Below are 9330 nucleotides of genomic sequence, written 5' to 3'. Positions count from 1 at the left end.
ATAAAAATAATCGATAAGTAACCTACTTCTAGGCTCCCCATCCTTAATCTAGTAAGCATCCAAGGGTTTTACTATGGGCTTTAGGATCTTGTGGCCTAGTCTCTTCGGCTATCTGGACATTTAGGGAGGCCTCAAATTTTTGTATAGTACTCTAGCTGCTCGCAGACCCACTCTGAGTTTGGAGATGGTGGGTCACACTTTCCTAGCGTCGCAAATCGTTGAGTGACAAGTTACATCTCTAGGGTAAACTACTTTTTTATTTTTTTTATTTAGGTAACTTGCTTTGTTCACTTAATATCCGGTGTCTTGGATTGAAGCGCTACCTCATAAAAATGTTGGGGGATAGTATAGCGTGAGCTAATTTGGTTGGGGATAGTATAGTGTGAGCTAATTTGAACATCATCCATAGAAGGTTGACGGGCAGATACTCCCACAGGACCCTAAAATCACCAAAGTTTGGGGGATGCAATCCCCAGGTGTCAGCCAGCTACTAGGTCAACCTATGTGGTTCCATACTTTTAGGAATTGATTTAGAGTAATATGGCTCTGTTTAAGAGACTTCTAGCCAATTTTCACAAGGTTGGGCACATGACACCATTCATACTGCCTACCTCAAAAGTAGTGATATAAGAATGGAAAGAGTAATGGAGAAACTAATGACACGATTCATACTGCTTATAGCTTGGTGAACTACCTTTGTCGTACTTGAATGTCGTGGAAGTCTACTAAGTTCTTAGGGTATTACGTGGTTTAGATCTCATCTTCGTTTTCAAAACGTATGAGGTTAGCTCCTCAGGGATAAGCCACTCTTTGGGTGCACACAGATTAAAACTTTGATCGCAACTCACGATCCTATGGTGCATGGTCTACTGGAAACGTATTGACCTAGGTCAACTTGCAACTACTTTAGCTCTAGCACTCTAGTCTTATTTTGGTTCTTTTATGCATGCTTTGCTAGGGAGATTATCCTATTGATCCCCCTAGAACATGGTATACATAACATAAACATTCATGAGCTTATTAGGGAGATATCCCATCGATCACCTAAAACACTGAAAAACATAAACTAAAACATTTATGCAAACAAATAAGCTAAATGAGGAGATAACATTCATCAATCACCTGGAGTACATATCACATTAGCTCGTCCTCTTTTCTAACAAATCGAAAGGCATTTAAAACAGCATTCATCACAAATCTCATCGGGACATTTAGTAAGTTCTTACATCTTAAAAACCATACTCATCCATATTGTCCAACTCGTATTCTATTACACATGTTTTCTTTCTAGCTCTGCAAAATATATAAAAACAACATGCATCTCATAATCTTATCCTAGAAGTATTACAAAATTACCCTTTTGTAATTCTAAACATGCATATTCTAACCACCTAAGGTAAAGAATATGCTCGCATGCTAGTATACCTTACCAATTCCTACAAGTATTACTAGCCTAAAGTCTATGTGGTTACTTACTTGGATGGCGTGTGTCATTCCAAGCAAGTTTTTTTTTACAGGTTAGGAGCTCCAAAATTTCTAAAACTTCTCTAGTAAGTCCTAATTCCAGACAAATGAGGGTCAGTATCGAAATTAATACTGATAAACAGAATTCAAACGGAGAAACAATGGAGACTCATGCGTTGTCCACACGCATTGAAAGGCTCCTCACACGCAAGTACAATGTGTGTTGCCAACACAACATATGGTGCACATGGATAGACGCCTACTGGTCAACTTGGTTCTTGAGTTTGGTGATGTGGGTCAGCCCTCGGGTTCGAGTCAGATTCCTCCGACTAACCATGTGCCGATGCGTGGCTTTTTCTTTGCTAGACACATGACCCTCTCCTTTGTTGACATGTGTCCTCTCAAACGGCTACGCAACACCACTCCTCCGTCGATGTGTGTCCTTCTTTCTTGTGCAGAAACATAGAATTCCTCGTGATTTACAAATTTTTTCTATTTTCTTTGAATTTTCATAATTTTCTATTTGAATCAACTTGGTTCCTTTCACCAAAACTATAGAGTTTTAATTCATCTTTGCAAAGGTATTATTCTCATAATTAATAAACGGTAGAATAAAATAAACACGTTCAAAATCGCTCTAAAACTATAAATCTCACTGTTCTTAATGCATACTGAAAACTCATCATCAGATCCAATTTAACTACGCCTTCCTTCGAGGAATTCAAAATTCCTCCAAGAATAACATGCTAAAAATTTAGATCATAATTTCTCATAAATCCCTCCGTTCTAGAGAAAAGTTAGAGAACAAAAATAAAAATTCTTCCTTTGGAATTCTTCCTTGATTCTGGAGGGATTTGAGTGATTTCGAAGCCCAAAATATTTCTCTCGAGGCCCCACAGCATAAATATTTTTCTATCCTACCTCAATACAATGCAAAAAAATTGAGCTTAAAAGGAAAAATCATGAAATTAATATTCGTCAGAACTCGAGTGTTACATAAGTCAGGTCAGATATTATACTTTGTTCCATTATTCAGGATCAATAATTTATATTATAGATGAGATTGTCGGGTAAGGATGGTTAGAAAGTTTGGCAACTTACCCTCAGTCGTGAACTCATCTTGAAGGGCAAGAGTTTAATAGTGCTAGTTACTCATATATTGATAATACTATTGATACAACACGTACCAACTAAAAAAAACTTCTACCCACTTTCCACCTAAATCTCTCACCCCATTTATCGTAAGAAGTTTTCCTCTTTATTCCCCTACTTATGTCCTATATCTTCTTAGATTCTTCTTCTTCAATCACTCTTCGAACATATCCTTGCTACCTGATCGTATTTAACCTTCTTTTGATTCATGTATGACACTTGGTTCAGGAGGCTCGAGTGTCCTTCCTATGAATTAGAGGTTGCTTTAGAAACATGAACGTGGAGAAAAAGGTATTGGCAATGGCACTATGAGCTACGGAATGGATGATGAAGATGACGTTTGTATGCGTTACGGTACGTGAAGGTAGTAAGTCCTACCTAAGCCAACCAGGTAAGTTTGAAGAGAACACTCAAGCAAGTACCAAGAATAATTAGTAAGTCCTACCAAGGCCAACCAGGTAAGTTACTCTCTTATTGGTTTGGTTAGATGAATTGAAAGAAATATGAACGACACGTGCTCTGTGGTCGTCCGTGTGTTGTATTATATGATTGTTATGACATGTATTATGTTATGTGATGCTATTGACTTATGCTAGATTACGCTATGACTATGAAATGATGTGTTATGATTTATGTTATACTATGTTATGCTATAACTATGTGATGATGTTTTATGATGTACATTAAGCTATGTTATGCTATGACTATGTGATGATGTGTTATGATTTATGTTATGTTATGATATGTCATGCACACTGTGTTAGCACAATTATTTTGGGATTATGATATATTGTTATGTCAAGTATGTATTCATGAAAATGTTTATGAAAAAACGAATGTACGATTTGCATCTTACGTTTATGACATGATTTAAAGCTATGGGGTTCTCAGGCATTTTTGTGTGTCATGTGCATCAAGATACTTCCTTGTTATGATGAGTACAGATGTATACATTATGATATCGAAGTAACCACAGTGTGCATGACAGGTGGGTGTTTGTTAGATGAAGGTGAGTGTGTCACTTCGGCAGGTGAGTGTGTGCTAGATGAAGGGCAGACCCAGAGGGTATATACTACCCCTGCTTGGTGGGTTCATGTGTGCATACGTGGGTTGTGTAAAGAGGAGTACTACACATACAATTTTAGTCCAGGAAAGTAGAGTTCAAAGTGTCCCACCATAATTGTTTGTGTATGCATTTTTCGACCCCATTAATGGAGTTACTTACTAAATATTCCTTAAAATACTCAAGTCAGTACTCCTCTTATTTCTAAATATTCCTTAAAATACTCGAGTCAGTACTACTCTTATTTTTGCAGGTAAAATTAAGTACGAATGACAACTTTGTTATGTAGACCATGGAACCAAAACTAGAGTAGTTGCATGTTTAAATTTTATTGTTATTTCATTTTCTCCTATTTCATTGATGTTTACTTTTAATTGAAATGAATTTTATCAACGTTACATCATCTATGAAATGTTTTAAATGAATTGTTCTATGCATGATAAACACGTCATGCATGCAGTGGTAACCTTATTTTAATAGAAAAATAGTGTCGTTACACGACCCACCTTATATTGTTATAAATGATTTTTTAACGACTCAACTTATCCTTTAAGTAGCGGTCAGGGTCGTTACCAAAAATAATTTGCTTTATTTAAAAATTAATAAAAAAGATGCAAAAACGATCATTTATTAAAATCAGGTGGGGTACCCTTTAAAAGGTTAAAAACATGCCGCCTAAAAGAAAATCTGGCGTGACTGCCTAGTCTCCATAAACTAGGTGTCCACAAACATAATTTAAACTAATAAACAAAAGTGCGGAAACGTCTATCCAACAAAATAAAACTCCAAAAAACATAAAATCCTTGAGTCGCCCCATGACTGATTTTGGCATCTCACTCGTCATCTCGTTTGAAAACCATTTTAAAAACAGGATACTCAGTAAAGAACTTCCCTATTGGGTCAAATACATAAATCGTCACAGGACGATCAACCAAAATTGAAGGACCCTAGTGGTTAATCACCCGAAGCGCACAGCAGGTGATTATTGCCATAAGAAAATCAACACCCGCCTTTACTCAAAATGATTATCCTTAGCTGGTTACCCAAAACACACAGCGTGTAATCATTATCACGAGGAAATCAACATCACTCCTTATTTCCTCAAAATGACTATCGACGGCTGGTTACTCGAAACACATCGATAGTCATTTTCTACAATCATCACCGAAGGTGACTATTAATGGCTAGTTACCCAAAACACATAACGTGTAACTACTACCACGAAGTCCCTTAACCATCGCCACCAACAACCACAAGTCCCCTAATCATCGCCACCAACAAACACAACATGCATGCAATAGATCCTCACATATATTGTGTCATACAACTCACATCGAACTCAATCACAAAATACAACTCAACACAACCACAAGTCCCTTCACCATCGCCTATGCATGCAATAGGTCCTCACATATATTGTGTCATACAACTCACATCGAACTCAATCACAAAATACAACTCAACACAATTAACAGTTTATACAATGTTTAACAGTCATCAGTTACCCAATATTTATTGCCCACCAATCAATTACACGGCACACTTACACAGCCCACAACACACACTTACACAGCCCACAACACACACCCAACAGCTTACGCAGCACACAACCTAATAAGATTACACAGCACACAACAAACATAGAAAGAAGGGAGGGCAGCGGTTGGAATAAGGAAGAAGATGACAAAGAAAGAAGAAAGAGCGGCGGTCGGTTTAGGGTTTGTTGTGGCTGACTTGCCTCTGGCTGAGTGCAAAAACTAAAGAGGTTGGCGGCTGGCTAATGGTTTGGCTCAAATGGCTGAACCCTAGACTTATTTTTATAATTATTATGCAAAAACTAAAGAGGTTGTATTGGCCCTTGCCTCTCACTCGTCATCTTGTATTGAACCCTAGGCATTTAATCCAAATTGTTCATGTGGAGATTTATGTGTGGGATATTATATACATGATTTTATGTATGGCTGGACTACAAAATATAATTTCTTTTTATAATCTATTAATTAAAAGATGAATATTTCATAGGACGATAAGATGTGACTCGATTTTAATCCTAAGTGAGTTATAAACTTATAGTTGTGAAGGTTTGTTCTTTGATTTGCATGGGTGAGAATGAGTTTTGTAGTTGATTTAATATGCCTACCATTCTAGAAACTAAACACGGAGTCAGGAATGTAATCTTAGGAGATAAACTTTACTCGCTTCCATACGCTGAAAGTAGATGAGTCATTCTCTTGAGTGTTGATTTCATGTAAAGTCCCTATTTTTCCTACTTAGGTAGAGATGTTTGCTACATGCATGACTTGACTAATATGCTTAAAATAATCGTTAAAACATTTCAAAATGAAACCATGGACTTATATATTCATTTAAAATAACATTGTCAATATGAGAAGGAAACACCTTCTATAAGGGTGTGAAAACCTCTCCCTAGCATACACATTTTAAAAACGATTAGGGGAAGTCTGAAAGGAAAAAGCCAAAGAGGACAATATTTGCTAGCGGTGGGCTTGGACCGTTATAAATGGTATCAAAGTTAGACACCGGGCGATGTGCCAGCAAGGAGGTTGAGCCTCAAAGGGGGTGGACATGAAGCGGTGTGCTAGCAAGGACGATGCGCCCCAAGGAGGGTCCCACATCGATTAGAGAAGAGAACAAGTGCCAGCGAGGATGCTAGGCTCCAAAGGGGGGTAGATTATTTGATCCCACGTCGGTTGAGGAGGAGAATGAAAGACCCTTTATAAGGGTGTGAAAACCTCTCCCTAGCAGGCACGTTCTAAAAACCTTGAGGGGGAGCTCGGGTGGACATGAGGCGGTGTGCCAGCAAGGACGCTGGGCCCCGAAGGGGAGGGCGGATTTGGAGGTCCTACATCAATTAAAGAAGGAAATGAGTGCCAGCGTGAACACTTGGCCTCGAAGGGGGTGGATTATGAGATTCCACATCGGTTGGGGAGGAGAATGAAACACCCTTTATAAGGGTGTGAAAACGGGTGGACATGAGGCGGTGTGCCAGCAAGGACGCCGGACCCCGAAGGGGGGTGGATTGGGAGGTCCCACTTCGATTGAAGAAGGGAACGAGTGCTAGCGAGGACGCTTGGCCCCGAAGGGGGGTGGATTATGAGATCCCACGTCAGTTGGGGAGGAGAATGAAACACCCTTTATAAGGGTGTGAAAACCTCTCCCTAGCAGACGCGTTCTAAAAACCTTATGAGGGAGTGAAAGAAAAAGCCGAAAGAAAACAATATCTACTAGCAGTGGGTTTGGGGCATTTCAGTCAACAACATAGTAAAAACATTAACATAAGTTCAAATGTACCAAACAAAAACCCTAAACTACCTACAAAATTCTAAAGGAAACTAATGAATACTACTGTCCTAACTTCACTTCCACGACCTTATCCTTACCTAAAAAATAAGAGTAGTATGTGACTTAAGTATTTTTAAAAATACTAAGTAACTAACCCCACTGTTGGGGTCGGAAAATAAAAATACAAGCAATCATGGTAAGACCTATACTTTTAAAAATATCATAACATGGCCTTGGGTGCCGCTTTCCAGTCTAGACAAGATTGGATGATATGTTCCCACACATGACACACAGATAGACCTACAAAGTAGGCTCATATATGTACTTCATGGGCCTGGCTCGTTGGACTAATGCGCTTATGTGCCGTCAGGCTCCACAAAGGGAAATGACCGGCATGATATCATGACAAATATAAATATAATAAGGTACACATCTGTATTTCGATGCATAATCACATTATAGCATAGCTTATAGACATGGCATAACACAACATAGATTAACATAACATAACATGGCATGACATAGTATAACATAACATAACTAACAGCCATAAATATGACATGTGTAGGGGCCACGAGGCATGTGGCACGCGTCATCATAGATCACACAATTTGTCCAACTAAGCCAACAGTAAAGCCACTTACTTGAATGTGACTGAATCTGGGCCGTGAACATCTGTGCACCATGTGCTTGAATACTAAACCTGATTTAGACCTAAATTTGACCCAACTCCCATTTTGACCCGAGAGTACTTTTTTCTTCGCCCAATTCCCTATATTTCAATCCCTTATTTTCTTCGTTTTTCCTTTTCACCTTCACGCATACTCCGACTTCTCTTTGATAGCATTCAAACTATTCTCTCATCCACCACTCTCCTTAGTGAACGCTCTTGTTGCTTGTGACAATAAGGGCTTAACACACAACGATCCTAACGAAAAAAATGAAAATGAAACCAATGATTTTCTCCTTCAAATCGTGTTAAAAAAGCGTCTCAAGGAACGAGGGCATACCTACTTGGTTTATGATAACTTTGCAAAAGTAGAGTTATACCGAGTATTTTCATAAATATTTTTGCATCAATATTCACCATTTCGTTATTATCTTTATTTATTTTCATAGCAGATTTGAACTAGTAACAGAAAGATTTAATTGCTCCATTTATTCTAATTAGTAAGCATGATAACTCTCCAATCATTTACTCTCTTTTCTTATTTTATTAGTTTTGTATGATTAAGATGTTGTTTCCTTTGTTTAACTTAGTTTGTATGGAGAGCTAAACGTTATAGGAGAGGTGAGAGAGTTTTATATACTTAAAGCATGTTGACGGTGTGATTTTTGTTTCTCTTATTCTAAAGAAGAGAAAGAGCAAGAAAATTCTCTTTAATACTCTAATTTTAGGACAATCATACTTAAATTTAATTGAAGGATTAAATAATTCTCTTCTAGAGCCCAAAATGATTATAGAAATAATCATCATGCATAACCCTCGATATACGGTTTAGGCATTTGTTAAAAGAAGTTAACTCCACCACAAAGTTCAACAAGTTATCTATTTAAGCTCTGGAAGCCGAACTTTCCTCATTATTATTGATTTTTTCATTGCTCTTTGTTTTTCGACCGTAAGTTACCACTCTGGATGTATTTTGTTTAGATATTTTACACTTTAATACACACTTGAATGACACTTAAAACTCACTTAATTTTCAGCCACAAAAGTTTAAAAAAAAAAAATTTGAGTAATTAATATTTTACTTATTACTTACTATATACGGTAGACAGTTCAAAATACCGTAAATAATTAATAATTAAAAGTATGTTTGTTATAATCAAAACATCAATAAATTAATTGATTGAAATTAATTAAAGTGAGATCAACGGCCAAAAAGCCAACAAGTTTAGACCCTTATTGTTTGAGGGATGATGCTAAATAATCATGATCAAATACGTTAGCATTGGAAGCAATTGATTTTTGGAATAGTCTAGCAGAGAAACTTTTGATCAAGTATTTCCCACCGACTCGAAATGCATGGTTTAGAAATGAAATTATTGCTTTTCAACAATTTTACGATGAAACACTAAGTGAAGCTTGGGAGATATTCGAAAATGTTCTCACCATAAGCTACCCCATTGTATCCAAATGAAGACTTTCTACAATGGACTGAACATTGCTACTAATCCAATGGTAGATGCTTCTGTCAATGGAGCTATCTTGTCAAAGACGTACAATGAAGCTTATGAGATTATCAATGCTCAATTAGCTTTAGTGACTAATATTCTACAAACTCTAGCATTGGGTCAAGGCTCAATGACTAAAGCACCCGTCCAAGTTGCAGCTATAATGACTCAAG

General features: G+C 37.4%; 1 pseudogene; it reads right to left on the bottom strand.

Moving 5' to 3' along the window:
* Window positions 1-9009: 9009 nt before the first annotated feature.
* On the bottom strand, window positions 9010-9104 carry LOC111791921 (small nucleolar RNA R71; annotated as a pseudogene).
* Window positions 9105-9330: the final 226 nt, after the last annotated feature.

The sequence above is a fragment of the Cucurbita pepo genome, chromosome 3 (assembly GCF_057944985.1).
Source record: "Cucurbita pepo subsp. pepo isolate OVF chromosome 3, ASM5794498v1, whole genome shotgun sequence".
NCBI classification, from domain to species: Eukaryota; Viridiplantae; Streptophyta; class Magnoliopsida; order Cucurbitales; family Cucurbitaceae; genus Cucurbita; species Cucurbita pepo.
The sequence above is the reverse complement of the archived record's forward strand: the minus strand, read 5'-3'. Positions and strand labels throughout refer to the sequence as shown.